This window comes from Malania oleifera, chromosome 7 (assembly GCF_029873635.1).
Source record: "Malania oleifera isolate guangnan ecotype guangnan chromosome 7, ASM2987363v1, whole genome shotgun sequence".
In the NCBI taxonomy this organism is placed as follows: Eukaryota; Viridiplantae; Streptophyta; class Magnoliopsida; order Santalales; family Ximeniaceae; genus Malania; species Malania oleifera.
In genome coordinates, this window is record NC_080423.1 from 85,656,488 (window position 1) to 85,677,420 (window position 20,933).

Consider the following 20,933-nt stretch of genomic DNA (forward strand, 5'->3'; position numbering starts at 1 on the left):
TGACCCTTCGTGGTCCCACCTTATTGGCCTATCACGGTCCTACTCTTATTGACCATTCGCAGTCCCACCTTATTGACCATTCACGGTCCCACCTTAGTGACCCTTCAGTGAACTATAGCTCGGGTTCCTACACTCGGTGCAAGTCACCCTCCGTGAACTATAGCTCGGGTTCCTACACCCGATGCAAGTCACCCTCCGTGAACTATAGCTCGGGTTCCTACACCCGGTGCAAGTCACCCCTCGTGAACTATAGCTCGGGTTCCTACACCCGATGCAAGTCACCCCTCATGAACTATAGCTCGGGTTCCTACACCCGGTGCAAGTCACCCTTTTGTGAACTATTGCTCGGGTTCCTACGCCCAGTGCAAGTCACCCTTCGTGAACTATAGCTCGGGTTCCTACACCCGATGCAAGTCACCCTCCGTGAACTATAGCTCGGGTTCCTACACTCGATGCAAGTCACCCTCCATGAACTATAGCTCGGGTTCCTACACCCGGTGCAAGTCACCCTGCGTGAACTATAGCTCGGGTTCCTACACCCGGTGCAAGTCACCCTTCCTGAACTATAGCTCGGGTTCCTACACCCGGTGCAAGCCGCCCTTCCGTGAACTATAGCTCGAGTTCCTACACCCGGTGCAAGTCATCCTCTGTGAACTATAGCTCGGGTTCCTACACCCGGTGCAAGTCACCCTTCTGTGAACTATAGCTCGGGTTCCTACACCCGGTGCAAGTCACCCTTCTGTGAACTATAGCTCGGGTTCCTACACCCGGTGCAAGTCACCCTTTGTGAACTATAGCTCGGGTTCCTACACTCGATGCAAGTCATTCTCATGTGCTTTCAAGCATACATGCAAATCGGTTTTCACAAATCATTTTGGTCTCTTTTGTTACATCGGGCCTGGTCCAAAATCAGTGTTTTTTATCTTTGTAGGCTTGTTGCTACAAATAACGCAGGAGAGTTCCTACTTTTACTTTGAAGCGACGAAGCCTACAAAGAGGGGCAGCTGTAGACACCCCATTTTTACCCAGGCCTGATATGATTATTATTATTATTATTATTTACATTGTTATTATTACTTCATTTTTATTTCTATTTTTATTTTTTGCTATAATTATTATTATTATTATTTTATTATTGTCATTTTTACTATTACTATTAGTACTATTATTATTACTAGTCTTATTATTATTATTTTATTGATAGTATCTTTGTTATTTTTGCTTTTACTACAATTATTTATTATTATTATTATTATTACCTTATTGATTTTATTATTATTATTATAATAATTATTATTACTATTACTATTTTCATTATTACCATAATAGTAAAAGCAAAAAAAAGAAAAGAAAAATAAAAATAAAATCAAAAAGGAAGTTTTTTTTTAGGGTTTACAGAATTTTTTTATAGAAGGGGGGCATAGCCAAGCCAAAGAGGAGGAGGCACAGACCAAAGAAAGAAAAACCTTACCTTGCAGTCTCGTGCGGCGGCAATGGAGTCATTGGCGTTTGCGCAGTCAACTAGATGAAACCAATCGAGCAACGATTTCTTATCCGATTAATGCGAAACTTTATGAGGTCTTTCCGAACCCTTTCATCTTACTTTTCACCGTTCAGATTCTTCTTTTGAGTTTTCTCCCTTTGTGTTAATGTCTTGCACAGCCGTATCACCGCCGCAGCAGTGGAGTCATTAGCGTCTGCGCATCCAACTGGACGAAGCCAATCGAGCGGCGATTTCTTATCCGATCAATGCAAAATTTTACACGGTCGTTTCTAACCCTTTCTTATTAATTTTCACCATTCAGATTCTTTTTTTGAGTTTTCTCCCTTCGTGTTAATTTCTTGCACAGCCATATCACCGCCGCAGCAGTGGAGTCATTGGCATCTGCGCATTCAACTAGACGAAGCCAATCGAGCGGCGATTTCTTATCTGATCAATGTGAAACTTTATGAGGTCTTTTCTAACCCTTTTTTCTTAATTTTCACCGTTCAGATTCGTCTTTTGAGTTTTCTCTCATTGTGTCAATTTCTTGCAAAGTCGTATCACCGCCGCAGAAGTGGAGTCATTGGCGTCTGCGCATTCAACTAGATGAAGGCAATCGAGTGGCGATTTCTTATCCGATCAATGCAAAATTTTATCAAGTTGTTTCTGACCCTTTTATCTTAATTCTCACCATTCAGATTATTATTTTGAGTTTTACAATTTCATTTTAATTTATTACACAGCTGTCTCACCGCCGCAGCAGTGGAATCGTCGGTGTATGCGCATTCAACTAGATGAAGCCAATCGAACGGCGATTTCTTATCTGATCAATCTGAAACCTTACTCGGTTGTTTCTAACTCTCCCTTGTTAATATTTACTGATTTGATTAATTTTTTTGAGTTTCATTTCTTGGACAACTTGTCCACACACACACAAACACACACATGCACGTGTGATGTTTTTGTAATTTGTTTATATATATTTTTTTCTTCTTAATGTTATTTTGTATATATATTGTATTATTATTGTTTTATTTGTTCTAATATCTAATGTTTGGGGTTCTTTTTTTTTTTTTTTTTTGTAATCATTGTAATATACTTATTTTTATTGTTACATATTATTTAGGGTGTTTGTTTTATTGTGTAGACATTATTTAGGCTTTTTGATGTATTTAGGATATTTATTGTTTATATGATATTTAGGGATTTTGCGTATTATTGTTTAGGATTGTAACATTTACGCATGTTCATGATTCTTGATTATTTACATTATTTTCATGATATTATCTTTTAAGGTTTTGGTTATTGTTTTAGTTTAGGGTTTTGACTATTTTACGTTATTAGAGTTTGGAGTAGTGTTTTATTTAATCTGTCTCTATATTGTTATTGTGTACTAATTTTAGGGATTCCATACCATTGAATATTGATCTTAAGGGTTTTCATAAAATTGTATATTACTTCTTTGGCTTTTATATGGCTTGGAAGAATTTGATTTATTTCCATATTTATGTACAGCATTTCCATATTAAGGTATATTAATATTTTAGAGTTTGTGTATATTTTATAATAGATTCATGATGTGAATTATTGTCCATAATCACATTCATTTTCCTTACATAGTACATAACTTCTAGGGTTTAATTTGTTTTCACATCGTTATTGTATATTAATGGTAAGGTTTCAATAATGATTATTGTATATATCGTATATTTATTTTAGGGTTTGAATTGTTTCGGTATTATTATTATTATTATTATTATTATTATTATTATTATTATTATTATTAATTGTTGTTATTATTACGTTCATTATTATAATGATTATTATTATTTTATTATATTATATTTTTTTTATTAAATATTTTTGATTTTTTTTAATCCCTATGATTTTATTGCGGGGGTATGAGCCTTCAGGCATCACGTACCCTAAGCTCCGAGGGAATATATATGTATATATTATCTTTATTTATTTATTTATTTTTCACATGTATTTATAAATTCATAAAAAAGAGTAATTTAAAGAATTATTAGATTAACTTAGGGATAATTTCAAATTAATTAGGTACCGTTAGTAAGAACGGGCGCGTAGGGGGTGCTCGTACCTTCCCCTCGCGTAACCGAACTCCCGACCCCAACTCTGGTAATGTAGACCGATTCTACCCCTAACGGGGTAGTAATCATATGTTCTAACCGCACTAAAGGTTAGTGGCGACTCCGATATCCATGTTTTTCCATGAAAATATTAAAATAATTTTAATTTTGCCGCCCGGGGCACACGCGCACCCGGGACGTCGCGACACATCTCTATATACAACTATATGTTTTACCTTGTTACTCCATTAGGGACTTAAGTACATCACATATTGTATATTTGGGAGGAACATAACAGTCTATATGTTCTAATAATTTTGAATTCACTCTTCTACATCTAGTGCTACTGTGGTGCCCATTTAGAATTCTTGCCTCTTCATCCTCTTTAGCTTGATTTAGCAATTTATTGCCTCCTCGTATATGACAAGTAGTCCTAATTTATTTCAATCCCTAAAACCCATTACTTTACTTTTAGGGTTACTCTTGCTAATGTTTTGGTTAAAATAGTCTCTAGTTGTCACAATATTCTTTTGTTTCCTTCTATTCCTCTTTCCTACATGTTATATTTGCCTAAATTTATTAGTTATACAATTAGATAAATCTTATAAGTTTTCCATAAGATTTTTTTTTTTATTTTGTTATTTAGGATCTTCAAATGCTTGGTAAAGATGACTTGTATTATTCCGATGATGGTGGTGATAGATTCAGTTCTTGTCATACAGTTTCTTCAATTTCTATTCATGGTGTTTCTCTGGATCAATCACATATTCGTTTGGGTCATCTATCCCTTCAAAAACTACAACAAGCTAGTGTTTTCTATGTTTAATTTTATTCCTCATTTTGAGTACTCTTAATATTATTTAGGAAGAATATTATGACATCTTTTCCGTCTAGAGTCAAGTCTTATTATCATTGATATCTTTTATTCAAATATTTGAGTCTGCATATAGTTGAAATTTTGATTAACCATCAACATTATGTGTCCTTTTGTGAATGATTTTTCGCGTACGACTTGAATTTATTTGTTAAAAAACAAGTATGGATTTCTTGATTTATTCACTTAAATCTACTAGGAAATAAAAACTCAATTTGATATATGTATATAATTTTTTATTTATCCAACAATGCACTTGAATTTGTTCAAAATGAGCTTCAACCTTTTTGCTTGGCCAAGGAATTATTCATCAAACACAATGTGTATATAATCATTAGCAAAATGAAGTAACTAAAAGAAATAAAAATAAGCATATACTTGAGATAATATAGTCTATACTCTATCATATGCATGCTAATAAAACCATTTGGACTAATGTTCTTCTTATAACCTATTTTATGCCTAGTAGGATGTCATCCAAGGGGAAATCCCCTTCTCCATTTCATACCTGGAAATATTCATCATGCCTATTGTGTGTCTCATGTATTTAGGTGCACATGTTTTATTCATGTTCCATACATTGGTTAGGACAAAAAGGATACAAATGATTCCCACACTTACAAGAAATATGTTAGTACAAATGTCGTCTTTTTTAAGGGACACCTTATTTCTTTAGTGCTAAGTCCTTCTTAAAAGAGCACAATTTGAATCCATCAACACATCCCCCCCCCCCCCCTCTTCTTATGTATTGATCTTATTGTTCCTACTTTTATTCCTCACATATTGAAGCTTGGCCGGGAAGCATGAAATAGGTGTATAAATGAATGGCATGACCTTTTGGGGGATAGAGGGACTCAATGGAACTTCCTCTTGGTAAGGAGTAGTTAGGTGTTGTTAGGTCTATACCATCAAATATCTCCCTAACGACTCTACCAAACATCTTAATGCTCAATTGGCCGACAAAGGTCTATACTTGATTATTTTGATCTTAGGCAAGGCTATCTAGGCCTTGTAAATGGTTTTCCACTCTTCAACTTAGGGTAGTTGATGGGATCCTCCCACGATGGCATTCATCTTTAATTAATCCTCATAAACTTGATTGGATGTTACTGGGTGATTTTAGATCCTTAACCTTAGGTAGTTGACTAGATCCTTGTTGGGCTTTTGTGGAGCCTAGTTGTGTTTTAATTTGGATGACGACCCGACCTCTTATCGTGAGAGTGGTGAATTGGTTTATGAAAAATCTCAAATTAATGTCTATGGTTTTTGAACATATGCTTGATGTATAAATGTAATATTCTATTAGTGATGGAAGATGTTGACTTTTTGAGTCTTATCCCGTTTTGATAATGACAAAGCACAACATCTCACTTGTGTGCTAAGTATTTGAATATGTTAAGTTTCAGAAGGCACAAATGATTGATGCAAAATGAAAGTCATAAAGTACCTAAACGAGCACACATCATCACGACGAAAAAACTGGTTTTTAGTGATGAAAGTATTAGTGACGAATTCAATTTCGTCACTAAAAGTTAGTATAAGTGACGGTTTTTAAGAACCGTCACTAATAGTCTAAGCATTAGTGACGGTTTTACTAATACTTTCGTCACTAAAAACAACGAGGTAAACAATTTTTGCGCAAGAAATTTTTCAAAGAAATATTTGCGACGGGTATTAATGACGGTTTTGAAACCATCACTACTAGTATTTTTATTTAAAAAATATTAAAAAAGAAATAGTTAAGGGTATTAGTGATGGCTTGGGAGAACCGTCACTAATAATGCGGTATTAGTGACGTTTTTGAAACTGTCACTACTTGTGTTTTTATTTAAAAAATATTAAAAAAGAAATAGTTAAGGGTATTAGTGACTGTTTGGGAGAACCGTCACTAATAAGGGGGAATTAGTGACGGTTTTGAAATCATTACTACTAGTGTTTTCATTTAAAAAATTATAAAAAAAAAATAGTTAAGGGTATTAGTGACGGTTTGGGAGAACCGTCACTAATAAGGGGGTATTAATGACAGTTTTGAAACCGTCACTACTAGTATTTTTATTTAAAAAATTATAAAAAAGAAATAGTTAACGGTATTAGTGACTGTTTGGGAGAACCGTCACTAATAAGGGGGTATTAATGACGGTTTTGAAACCGTCACCACTAGTATTTTTATTTAAAAAATTATTTTAAAAAATTAGTTAAGGGTATTAGTGACGGTTTGGAAGAACCATCACTAATAAGGGGGTATTAGGTACAGTTTTGAAACCGTCACTATTAGTGTTTTTATTTAAAAAATTATTTTAAAAAACTAGTTAAGAGTATTAGTGACAGTTTGGGAGAACCGTCACTACTAAACGGGTATTAGTGACGGTTTTGAAACCGTCACTACTAATGTTTTTATTTAAAAAATTATAAAAAAGAAATAGTTAAGGGTATTAGTGACGGTTTGGGAGAACCGTCACTAATAAGGGGGTATTAGTGACGGTTTTGAAACCGTCGCTACTAGTGTTTTTATTTAAAAAATTATTTTAAAAAATTAGTTAAAGATATTAGTGACGGTTATAAGGGGGTATTAACGATAGTTTTGAAACTGTCACTACTAGTATTTTTATTTTAAAAATTATTTTAAAAAATTAGTTATGGGTATTAGTGACGGTTTGGGAGAATCGTCACTAATAAGGGGGTATTAGTGACAGTTTTGAAACCGTCACTACTAGTGTTTTTATTTAAAAAATTAGTTAAGAGTATTAGTGACGGTTTGGGAAAACTGTCACTAATACGGGGGTATTAGTGACGGTTTTGAAACTGTCACTACTAGTGTTTTTATTTAAAAAATTATTTTAAAAAATTAGTTAAGGGTATTAGTGACGATTTGGGAGAACCGTCGCTAATAAGAGGGTATTAGTGACAGTTTTAAAACCGTCACAACTAGTATTTTTATTTAAAAAATTATTTTAAAAAATTAGTTAAGGGTATTAGTGACGGTTTGGGAGAACCGTCACTAGTAAGGGGGTATTAGTAACGATTTCGAAACCGTCACTACTAGTATTTTTCTTTAAAAATATAAAAAAAGTTAAGCTAAGGGTATTAATGACGGTTCTCCCAAATCGTCACTAATAATGACGATTTCAATCCATATTGGTGGTTCACATATGTTTAGGGTCTAAATTCTTCCTCGTCATGGGACTCTTTTTTTTTTTTTCAAAGAGTGACTGTTTCAGTTTATACAAACTGCCGTGGAGGAGTCTGGGCAATTTCATTGTTATACATAATTTTAGGAAAGACTAGGGGGTTGTAGGTTCTTAATATGAGGCTGTTTGATTTCTTTATACAGGATTGTGGGCTCAAGGTTATTCCTTTTAGCACTGACCATTTCACCTTGAAAGTATCAAAATAAATAGACTCCCTCACATATTGAAAGATTCTTGTTCAACATGTGGGAAGATGTTTTTGTATATGTAGTGTAAGACAGCCTTGTGAGTATGTTTTAGATCACTGTCCAATGCTTTTAGACCCGAAATAATGGGGCCACATTGTGTTTAGATTCGTGAACATGTGGTAGATGCACCCCTCATTTAGAGAGTGTGTGAGGGATTGGTTAGGGTGGTGTCAAGTCTAGGGATGGGAGGGGGTTGATGAAAAAACTGAAGTATTTGAAGATGAAGATGGTGTTGAATTCTGCAGGTGTGGAGCCGCAGACAGCCGCACCAAACTTTGACACTGGAGATGGACGGCCACCTGCTCTGCAGGCTTTGCTGAAATTGCAAGCCACCATATTTGAATATTGCTCCCCCTCTTGTATATATAAATGTGTGTGGGTTGCAGTGGGCTATATGTGTGAGTAAATGTGAGTAGAGGTGTGTGCAGCAGAGAGTTGTGAGAGTGTGTGTATTGCAGAGTGCAAAGAGCAGAGAGTTGTGGTGAGAGAGAGAGAGTTGAGCAGTGGCTCCTCTGTGTGTTATTTCTCCCAGATTATAGTGCAGTGGTGTGCTCCCGTGGACGTAGGTCAGTTTGGACCGAACCACGTAAATCCGGCGTTCATTGTGTGTGTTTCTTTTTCTTCATGTGTGATTATTACTCTAGGTCGATTAATTCCCAAATAATTGGTATCAGAGCTTTGGTCGGAGTAAAATCGCCAGATCGAGAAAAATTCCGGATTTTGAGCCCCTGTCCAGTAGCTCAAAATTTAATTTTGAGGCTACCATCAAACTCCTCTCAGCGAGACGAAGCCAACGGCAGTAACCGGAGCTAAAACAGAGCCCGGACGAAGCCGCACGCGCCTACACGCGCCGCCAACGTCCAAAGGACGTTCCCACGCGCACACACGCGCCTTCATGCTCCGGCAGAGCTTCGGCGGGTCACTCCACGCGCGGCCACGCGCCGGTGAAAGACCGGTGAGCGTTCGGAGGTTGAAGACGCTGACGTCAGCATCCAAGTCAGCGCCGCGTCAGCCAGCTCCTGCCACGTAAGCGCGCCACGCCAACGCCGTGTCAGCCGGCCAGTCAGCGCCACGTGGCTCCTAGTCAGCAGCGCGTCAGCGTCCACGTCGCAACCACGTCAGCGCCTGTCGGCCGCCACGTCAGCGCCACGTGGCGCCAAGTAAGCTGCCACGTCAGCCCAGGTCCCACGCCACTTCAGCGCCACGTCATCAAGTGGGCCCCACAGTGCCACGTTAGCAGTGGGTCCCACGTGCCACGCTGGCAGGGTTGACCAATTTTGACCGGGTTTGACTGAAAGTTTGACTTGGCTTTTTGAAGCCATTTCGGGTCCGTTTTTCGAGCGACTTAAACCATTTCTAGGGTTTTCGATCGTTCCGGATCCAACCGTGCTATCCAATTGAGCTAATTACATCTATAGATTAGCGAATCGAGATGTCGAACCAGAAGAGCTCTCACATCGAGATGTTTGACGGCACGAACTTCGGTTTCTGGAAAATGCAGATCGAGGATTTCTTGTTTGGTAAGGAGTTGCACTTACCACTGATGGAGAAGCCAGATTCCATGAAGGAGAGCGAGTGGGAGTTGCTTGACCGAAAAGCCCTCGGAGTTGTGAGGATGATGTTGGCAAAGTCTGTTGCCTTCAACATCAAGCACTTGACAACCACCAAGTCCCTTATGGATGCGCTATCGAACATGTATGAGCAGCCATCAGCCGCAAACAAGGTACATCTCATGAAACGACTGTTTACAATGAGCATGTCTGTAGGTGAGAGTTTCAGCAGGCATCTGAATAATTTCAACGAGTTGTCGGATCAACTCGCCTCGGTCGGGATTACCTTTGACAGTGAGATTCGTGCCCTATTAATTCTCAGTCAGCTGCCTGAGAGTTGGAAAGGTATTGTAACTGGGATCAGTAGCTCTGCAGGAAAATCGAAGCTGAATTACGACGAGGTTATCAGCATTATTTTGACAGAGGAAATCAGAATATAGTCGAACAATGCCTCCACTTCAAGTTCAGCTTTGAATGTGGAAAGTCGAGGAAAGGGAAGCAGGCATGGACGACCTTACAATCGTGGCAGATCCAGGACCAGGAGGTCCAAATCTAGAGATCCCAGAGGCACTCAGGACACAGGTTCCCAAAGCACCAAAGTTATTAAGTGCTGCAACTGTGGAAAAACTGGTCATTACAAGAACTAGTGCAGAAGTCAGAAGAAAGATATGAGGGCAAAGATAGAAGCAAATATTGCTTCTGGAAAAGATGATTTGTTGATCTGCTCTTTGGAGAGCAAAAAGGAGTCTTGGGTGTTAGACTCTGGAGCTTCATTCCATGCCACTTGCAGCAGAGATTGCCTGGAGGAGTATACATCAGGTAATTTCGGTAAAGTATATCTGGGCAATGATCAACCTTGCGACATTGCTGGTAAGGAGACAGTGAAGATCAAAATGAACGGGTCAGTATGGAAGCTAAAGGATGTCAGACATATTCCAGACTTTAGGAAGAATTTGATCTCAGTCGGTCAATTGGCAGATGAAGGTTATAACACATCTTTCATTGGTGATGAATGGAAGATTTCGAAGGGTGCATTGACAATTGCTCGAGGTAAGAAAAGTGGCACTCTTTATGTAACTCCTGATACATGTATGTCTATTACAGTTACTACAGGAAATGATGATAGCAACCTATGGCATCAACGACTCGGACACCTGAGTGAGAAGGGACTCAGGGTGATGCATTCAAAGGGTAAGTTGAGTGATTTACAGTCAGTGAAGATTGACACATGTGAGGACTGCATATTTGGGAAACAGAAAAGAGTTAGTTTCCAGACAAATTCAGTACCCCGAAGAAGGAGAAACTTGAGTTAGTTCATTCAGATGTATGGGGACCAACAACCATTTCGTCTACAGGAGGAAAGCATTACTTCGTCACGTTTATCGATGATCATTCACGGAAGGTATGGGTTTACTTCCTGAAGTATAAATCTGATGTTTTTGATGCTTTTAAAAATTGGAAAGCGATGGTAGAAAACGAAACTGGTTTGAAAATCAAAGGCTGAGAACTGATAACGGTGGAGAGTATGTTGACACCAAGTTCAAGAAATTCTGCTATGAGCATGGTATTAGAATGGAAAGGACTGTGCCAGGTACACCTCAACATAACGGCGTAGCCGAGCAGATGAACAGAACGTTGACAGAAAAAGCCAGAAGCATGGGTATGCAGTCAGGCTTGCCAAAGATGTTTTGGGCACATGCAGTCAATACAGCAGCTTATTTGATTAATAGAAGTCCTTTAGTACCATTGGACTATTGCCTACCAGAAGAAGTTTGGAGTAACAAAGAGGTAAGACTTTCACATTTGAAAGTTTTTGGTTGTGTTGCATATGTACATATCAATGATCATGTCAGGGATAAGCTGGATCCGAAATCCCGGAAATGCACTTTCATCGGTTATGGTGGAGATGAATTTGGATACCGCATTTGGGATGATGAAAACAAAAAGGTGATCAGAAGCAGAGATGTGATTTTTGATGAAAAGGTGATGTACAAAGATAGGCACACAGCTGAATCCACCGAACCAGTTCAGAGAGAACCAACCTGTGTAGATACGGATAATGCCCCAGAATGTGTGGGAACACAACAGCAGAATGCCGAGAATCCTCAGGCAGAGGAACCGGTGGAGCAATTCGTCACACCACCGCCTCCTACTCCAGCTCCGGAGCTTATTAGATCTACTCGGCCTCATATACCAAACAGAAGGTATATAGATTATTTACTTTTTACAGATGGAGGAGAGCCCGAATGCTATGATGAAGCATGTCAGGCAGGAGATGCGAGCAAGTGGGAGCTTGCAATGAAGGACGAGATGAAGTCCTTCACCTCCAACAGAACGTGGGAACTAGCTGAGTTGCCCAAAGGTAAGAAGGCCCTTCACAACAAGTGGGTGTACAGAATCAAAGAGGAGCATGACGGCTCCAGAAGATACAAGACTCGGTTAGTAGTTAAAGGCTTCGAGCAGAAGGAAGGAATTGACTACACCGACATTTTTGCACCAGTTGTGAAGTTGACAACCATCAGATCTGTTCTGAGTATTATTGCCTCATAGGGTTTACATCTTGAGCAGTTAGATGTGAAGACGGTGTTTCTTCAAGGTGATCTTGATGAGGAAATCTACTTGCATCAACCAGAAGGATTCTCAGAGAAAGGTAAAGAGAATTTGGTGTGCAGGTTAAAGAAGAGCTTGTACGGTCTCAAACAAGCTCCCAGACAATGGTACCGAAAATTTGACGGCTTTATGCACAAGAATGATTTTACAAAGTGTAACGCCGACCACTGCTGCTATTTCAAGAGGTATCAGTCTAGCTATATCATTCTGTTGTTATATGTGGATGACATGTTGATCGCAGGACCAGATATAGAAGAGATCAGGAAATTGAAGCAGCAATTGTCAATCGAATTTGACATGAAAGACTTAGGCTCAGTGAAGCAGATACTTGGGATGCGAATCTCCAGAGATAAGCGACAGGGAACATTGCAGCTATCTCAGTCGGAGTACATTGGCCGTGTTCTACAGAGGTTTAACATAAGCAACGCCAAAGCAGTAAATACACCTTTGGCAGGACACTTTCGCCTCTCCAAGGATCAAGTTTCCCAGACTGATGAAGAGAAGGACTTCATGGCTAAGGTACCTTATGCCTCAGCCATTGGAAGTCTCATGTACGCTATGGTTTGTACCAGACTGGATATTGGCCAAGTAGTGGGAGCAGTCAGTAGATTCATGTCTAATCCAGGAAAGACTCACTGGGAAGCAGTGAAGTGGATCTTCAGGTACCTCAAAGGCACTACTGATAAGTGCTTATGTTTCGGCAAAGGAGAATTGAAGGTCAAAGGATATGTAGATGCCGATTTTGCTGGTGAAATTGATCACCGCAGGAGCACCACCGGATACATATTCCTGTTGGCACAACAGCTGTTAGTTGGATGTCGCAGATACAAAAGATTGTTGCCCTATCCACTACAGAAGCTGAGTACGTAGCAGTGACGAAAGCCATCAAAGAGATGATTTGGCTTCAGGGTTTGTTGACAGAGCTTGGGTTAAAGCAGGAGAGAAATGTTTTGTATAGCGACAGTCAGAGTGCGATACATCTGGCAAAGAACTCAACATTTCATTCAAGAACCAAACAAATCGGATTGCGTTATCACTTCATCAGATCTCTATTAGAGGATGAAGTACTGATACTTGAAAAGATTCAAGGTAGCAGAAACCCAGCTGACATGTTGACAAATGTGGTAACTACAGAGAAACTGAAGTTATGCTCAACTTCAGTTGGTCTTCATGATTGAAGACATACATGAGCACAACATTTGCATATACACTGGTTGAGATGCTGTCTCCTCCTCCAAGTGGGAGATTGTTGAATTCTGCAGGTGTGGAGCCGCAGACAGCCGCACCAAACTTTGACACTGGAGATGGACGGCCACCTGCTCTGCAGGCTTTGCTGAAATTGCAAGCCACCATATTTGAATATTGCTCCCCCTCTTGTATATATAAATGTGTGTGGGTTGCAGTGGGCTATATGTGTGAGTAAATGTGAGTAGAGGTGTGTGCAGCAGAGAGTTGTGAGAGTGTGTGTATTGCAGAGTGCAAAGAGCAAAGAGTTGTGGTGAGAGAGAGAGAGTTGAGCAGTGGCTCCTCTGTGTGTTATTTCTCCCAGATTATAGTGCAGTGGTGTGCTCCCGTGGACGTAGGTCAGTTTGGACCGAACCACGTAAATCCGGTGTTCATTGTGTGTGTTTCTTTTTCTTCGTGTGTGATTATTACTCTAGGTCGATTAATTCCCCAACAGATGGAGCACTGGAGTAAAGAGGTTTTCAGGAATTTCAAAGAAGCTTAAAATAACATTTTTTTGTGAAATTTCTGGATTGGATAGGCTTGGTGAGCATGGATCATAGTAGTCAAAGGTGCACTTAGGCTCGAGGAGCACTGAGGCGAGGCGACCTTTAAGAGTTGTAGTGAGGCACAGTGAGGCCTGTCTCACAAATATTTTCCTTACACTTAGCTTTTTTTTTTTTTTTTTTTCCTTCTATGTTGATCTCAGCCATCTGAATTTTGTGTGTGAGCATAGAAAAAAGTTAAAATCACAATATAATAGTTAGCTTATCCTGCATCTAATATCTTTCAACTTTCAGCAAGTTAGCAGTCTCTCAGAGGTGAAAAAAAAAAAAGAGATCTCAGCATCTCAATACAAATATAGCTTCAATCAAAGGGCAACCTTAGATTCCTAAGGCCAACTCTCAAGCTTTGGTTGAAGGAGTCTTTTCTCCATCTTCTTCTTCTTCTTGAAGACTAGTCATCTCTCTTTTTCTTCTTTATTCTTCTTTTGGAATTTAGATTGACCAAAATCAGTCCTTCTGCTGCTGTGCTGGTATCAGTTAGAACTGTTGTAACCCCTTTTTCTCTTTTCTTTATTTTTTGCTATTTTTATGGAATTCTGCCACTTCTTCCTAACATATCTGCTCAGCTGCTCTCAGACTTCTTCCTTCTTCTTTTCTCCTTCTTCTGGCCCATTGTGCTACTCTCAGCTAGAGCTATGAACCTTCTTTTTTTTTTTTTTTCTTTTGCTGTCTTTTTTTTTAGAATTTCTGCACCTTTTTTCCTGAAATTTCTGCTTTGCGACTCCTCATCTTCTTCTTTTTTGATTTTTTTTTCTTTTTTTTTTTGTTTTATTTGGAAACTAAGCTATTTTTTCCTGGAAGCATTTCTTCTCTTTTCTTGGCTTTTTAGCTTCTATTATCTGGAATTTCTGGCATTTCAGCCAGAACTGCACTGCTGCTGTCGTTGGTTTTTTTTTTTTGGCTTTATGCTGTTCATTTCTGCTTCTATTTTGTGGAACTTATGGCATGAACATCGCATATTATTAAAAATCTGTATTATAGTATTCATTTTTTATATTCGAGTAATGAATAATTTGATATTTTAAAATTCATTTATTAGTGCTACTGTGTTTACAACCCAATAATTCATTTATAGTAACTCCGAGCAATTACCATTTAAGCTAACAATCAAACAAAATGGGGAAAAACCCACACAACCGAACATATATTCAAACAAATAAACAAAGCCTTCCAAAAAAAAAAGAGCAAAATCAATCTTGATTGGCAACAAAACAGTAAAATACCCTATATAAATGAATTAATTGTTCTAAGTCTAAAATAAGGTTTTCCCCATTTTTCAAAGTTGTTGAACCTTGTAACTTGTTAGGGAGTTTGGACTTCTTTAAATATCCAAATGTGATATCAAATTTTGCTTCCAAACATAGCTTGACGACTCGTGCAAACTTAAATGTTCTTGAATATATAGGTGTATTTCAAATCTTACGTGTACACCAAGCATTATCTCTCGCTTGGTAGCATCTTACAATTAGTGTATTTCAAATCTTACGTGTAGTGGTCATTTATTGTAAGTGTTTTAGAAGTAGTTTTTATTTTTGCATCCTTTTTTTTCTTACTTTTTTCCCAGTCTTATGAAAATTATACAAGGGGTCTGTATGTCCTTATGTCCGTAAAATAAATCTTACTCTTTATATGGCTGATGTTAATGAATGTATATATTTAGAATTTAGGAAAAGCACAAGAAGAGGGACTGGTCTCTCATATAATTTTTCCCTTTCGTCCAGTTAGTAAGAGATGATATTTTGCGAAGCATATATGTAGTAGCCATTGTCATATGTGTTATAACTAAATTTCTTTAATTTTACTTTGATGAAGTGAAACACCTACCAATCCTTTTCTATTGAAAAATCAAATGCAGATTTTTAGTAACAAAAATCAAAATTCAGGACAAATTAGAACCATCATTTATCGACTCTAAATTCATTAACCATTTTCAGAAAGTTTATTTATGGTGAAGATTCATTTTTTAACCTGTAACTTGTTAGGAAGTTTGGACTTCTTTAAATATCCAAATGTGATCAAATTTTGCTTCCAAACATGGCTTGACGGCTTGCGCAAACTTAAATGTTCTTGAATATGCAGGTGTGAGATAGAGTTAGCTAAGGGTAGGGGAAGGAGCTAATTTCTATGTTTGGTGCTTGGGAGTATGATCTTGGTTACAATGGAAATTATGGAGAACTCTCTAAGGTATCGTTAAAAACACACACAATTAGTGTAACGTCCCTTAATTTCTTAATATAAAATATCACATAATCAATGAAATGGTCAACCCGAACCTGTGGATAGCGGGGGACATCTATCAAACACAGCGGAAAAACCTAGTAGCAGTAAAATAAAATCACAATCATAAAACCATAATGCATAATACCAAAGCTTTCTATTAACTTTAATATACTATTTATATGTACATTCTCCAAAAAGTCAAAAACAACACTAAGACCATACAACAAAAATCTCCTAGTCCTAGTTCAACGCTTACCATTTTAGTAGGGAAGCACCAATCACTCAACGGCGGCCCTAACCCGCCGGTCTCTCTGGGTTTCCTGAAAAGTTAATTAATGTTGGGGGCGAGACACTTCTCAGTAAGAGAAAATAAATTAAATACAGCTGTGTGGCAACATGAACATTTAAAGTGCTCATACATATACACTACATTTCATAACTCTGGAAATAATCATAATATCATACTGGATAATCATGTACTTTCATATTTGTTAATATATCATTACATACATAAGCATCTATTATAACTGTAATAATGAAAGTATACCTAGGATGAATAGTTAGCTTATGTCATGTATTACCCCCCATGACGGGTTGTGCAGCCTGAAGGCGGGACCTGACAATGGCTGGCCGACCATTGCCGAATCAAATATGTCTATAAGTACGATGGGCCCGCCACACCCTGGTCTGGACTGCCAAGTGGACATCCACACTGTACTGAAAGCCACATCGATTATCCAACTCCCATCCCCTCGTGGGACGGTTAGCACTAATCTGAAGTAGATATCTGATCTACACATTTAGTTACGGTACTAAGCCCTGAACTGAACTAAACTAACATCCTGACTGTAATAACATATAATACATGAACATACATAATATCAAAACAGCCTCGTGCTGAAAACATAGATACGGCCTTCTACCGAAATCATACATATGGCCTCGTGCCAAAATCATAGTAAATATGGCCTTGCGCCGATAATATAAATATGGCCTCGCACCAAAACATAGTAAATACGGCCTCGCGCCGATAATATAAGTATGGCCTCGCGCCAAAACATAAATGTGGCCTCGCGCCAAAATCATTTCAGGTATTTATATTCTGAAAATAACTCATTTATCATATATTCATCAAACTCAGTATAGCATAATTCGTCTTTTCAAAATACCTGAAAATATGCTTTGCTCGTAAAATCATTCATATCATGATTCGCTTCACATAAAAATAATGTTCATGTCACACATGTGCTGTTAAAAATCATACTTCATATTCTCGAATCATGTTTTCCTATCATCTCATACATACATATATATTTTAATCATCATAGCATTATTTTCCCAATCGTACATTTCCTTCATAATACACAATATAACATATGCTTTTTCTGAAAATAAATTTACTCATAATCAATAATAATTTGTAAGGAAAATTACTACTTTAGTTTATTCCCTTACCTGGCTACTGAGAAAGCCCCCTAAAATTCTAGCCTGACCCCTATAGGATTTCTTACTCAATACCCTGAAACTCAAAATTCTCAGTATTAAACATCCGTATTTTTATGCGTACATCAATTTCTATAACTACTTCAAGGTCTAATTTGACTTAAAAAGTCTTACTTCAACCTAGGGATGATTTCCAACTTCGTTTTCTCAACGATCGGCTCCGGCAAACTTGTGGCAAACTTCACCAGGAGCGTTGTGGTAGCCTCAAATCTTCGATCCAACGTAAAACCAGCCCAAAATCGAAGAGAGAGAGTGAGAGAGCCGAAGGGGAGAGAGGAGAGAGAGAGGCTTCTTAAAAATGATATTTTCCCCAGATTTTTCATACTTATAAAATAGAGGATTTTGTCGATGAGGCCGACCTTCGTTGACGAGTCCTTCACAAATTTCATCGACGAGACCCTGTATTCGTTGATGAAATTCAGGTTGCCTCAGAACCCCTCTCGGCATTTTCTCGTCAACGAAGCCCTGTGTTCGACGACGAATTCTCTTAAGCCTTCGTCGACGAAACCCTGTGTTCGTCGACGAAGCTTGGCAGCTTCCTTCTTTATTTTATTTTGTTTCCATTCCCTTTTCTTTTCCTTCCAAAATGCAATGTCGTCGACGAAGTCTACGGCCACCTTCCGTTCCTATTTCTATTTCCCTCTCTCTTATTACTCAAATTTCTATTTTAAATTCAAGTCGTTACAATTAGATTTTTTATTGTGCAGTCAAAAGAGCTTGTTGTGTTAGAAGGACGCTTAAGGTGCAATCATGCATATCAATGATGCCTTGTAACAACATATTTTCAGTGCAAGAAACAAAACGTGAAAGATAATAATTTGAAATGAACTGAATTTAATTTTGAACATTCTTTTTTCTAGTTTTAGAATTTATACCTCACTTGCTTGCTCAAGTTTTCCATTTCCTGATATTTCTGCCTATGATTTTTTTATCTACTTTTCTGACAACAAGCTATTGCATTATTTGTTCCTTCCCCACCCACCCACCCAACTAAACTAATTTTTTTAACTTTCTTAATTTGTAGGGTTTGCTATGACAACGTCGGCACGATGTCGTGCACTACGGATGCAACTTTTGACTTTTTTTATTATCTGAATAAATGAAATGTATTTGAATTGAACTTGTATAATGTATTTATATTTAAATTTGAATTTGTATAATATATTTGTATTTGAATTTGAATTTGTATAATAAATTTGTATTTGAATTTGAATTTGTATCAAATATTTGTATTTGAATTTGAATTTATATAATATATTTGTATTTGTATTTGAATTTGTATAATATATTTGTATTTGTATTTAAATTTGAATTAGAATTTTGAATAATTTATGAATTTTTTAGCAATTATGGTTTAATGTTAAGAAAATGTAATCACAGATTTTTACAGGAATTAATAATTGGGAAAAAAATTAATTTAACATTAATTGTCCCATTTAAGTATTAGTGACGGTTTTAAAACCGTCACTACTAATAAGCCTTTTTAAAAAGTTTTAGTGATGGTTTTAGAGAGCAATAGTGACGATTTTAAAATCGTCACTAAAACCATAGTATTAGTGACGGTTTTAAAACCTTCACTAAAACATAAAACCGTCACTAAAGTTACAGTATTAGTGACGATTCTGTAGAGTAATAGCAACGGTTTTAAAATTATCACTAATAATGTAACATTAGTGACGAATTTAAAACCGTCACTAATACTATGACTTTAGTGACGGTTTTAAAATCATCATTAAAGTCATAGTATTAGTGACGGTTCTAGAGAGTAATAGTAATGGTTTTGAAACTATCACTAATAATGAACTTTAGTGACAAATTAAAACCGTCACTAATACTGGCTTTTAGTGACAATTTTTGGTCGAGCTGGTGTAGATTCTATAGTGACGGGGTTAGGCGGCAGATATAGCAACTAATTGAAAACTGTCACTAATACTCGCAAAACTGTCACTAATACTAGTAGTGACGGTTTTGAACCGTCACTAATAACCTTATTTTTTGTAGTGTATGTGGCATGTTCTATGAACATCAGAAAAGCAAAGCTTGAACACTTGTGTTTCTTTTCAGTTTTAATATTTAATAGGTTTCAATTGTGCATGCATTTCATATGATTTGAATTGAAGCTCACCATTGACCTTAGATTGACCTTAGGATCTCCAAGTTCTCATGAAAAACATTTTATTTAAAATGTCTAGTCTCACATAAAAGGTTTGAAATGATTTTGAAATCAAAACAATGGCCAAAAATCATTAGGACAAGTTTAAATCAATATTATACTCACTACAAATCATATACACTTTGTCCTAGCATGGGGTAACTCATTTAAGGCTTGTTTAGTAATGAAAACAGGGGATTCATCGACTAATGCAGTGCATTCGTCGACTAATACAATGCATTCGTCAACTAATGAATCCGGTAGCCTTATTGAGTTTCTGCCCAAGTCAATCGTCAATGAATAGGCATGACTCGTCAACGGATGGTATTTGAGTCATCGACAAAAATTTCCAGTAGCTAAATATGATTTTCAGCCCAGGTGACTCGTTAAGGAAAAAGGTTGACTCATCGACGACTGAAGGTCATTCGTCAATGACTAGACTACACTCGTCGACGATTCGTATCGGGAGTTGAACGCCAACAGCCATAAAATAGCTAGTTTTCAAAATAAAATAATATTTTCACTCCCCAACGGCCATATAACGGCTACATTTGGTTTTTGCCTATATATACAAGCTTAAATACTTGGAAAATATGTTAGAAAAACATATTGGGAACATACTTCCATATATTTTGATTCTTGTTCATATTTCAAACCCATTTTGAAGATCAAATTCTTACTTCTCCTACTTTCTTTTTGAAAAACTATTTTGGAGAAAATCTTTTGGATTATCCAAGTAAAGTTTGAGCATATATATATTGCTTGAAAACCTAATCGCATTTTGGTATTACAAAGGTCAATCTTGAAGAAAATATTTTCTCCTACTCTCTTTTTGAAAACATTTTTGGAGAAAACATTTTGAGGTAGTCCTGAAAGCTTTAAGTATAACTACACTCATTTTTATTCATCAAAGCATTCTTACTCTTGGTATTTCAAAGGTCAATTTTTTAGAAAATCATTTCCATCATAACTCTATTGAGCTTCAAATTGCAAATCATTTGAAAGTGCATATTAGAAAGTTTTCATTGTTCATTGTACAAATCAGCTTATTGAAGAAGCATTTCTTTGTACGAAAAATTTATTTTCATTCATACTTTTTGCGGTTCGGGTTGTGAACCGTGGCCAAGTGAGGGGATATCACTTGGAAAGGTAGCTCTGCTTAGAAGGAGTGGACCGAGTGAGGGGATATTACTTGAAGAGGTAGTTCCACCTATAAGGAGTGGAC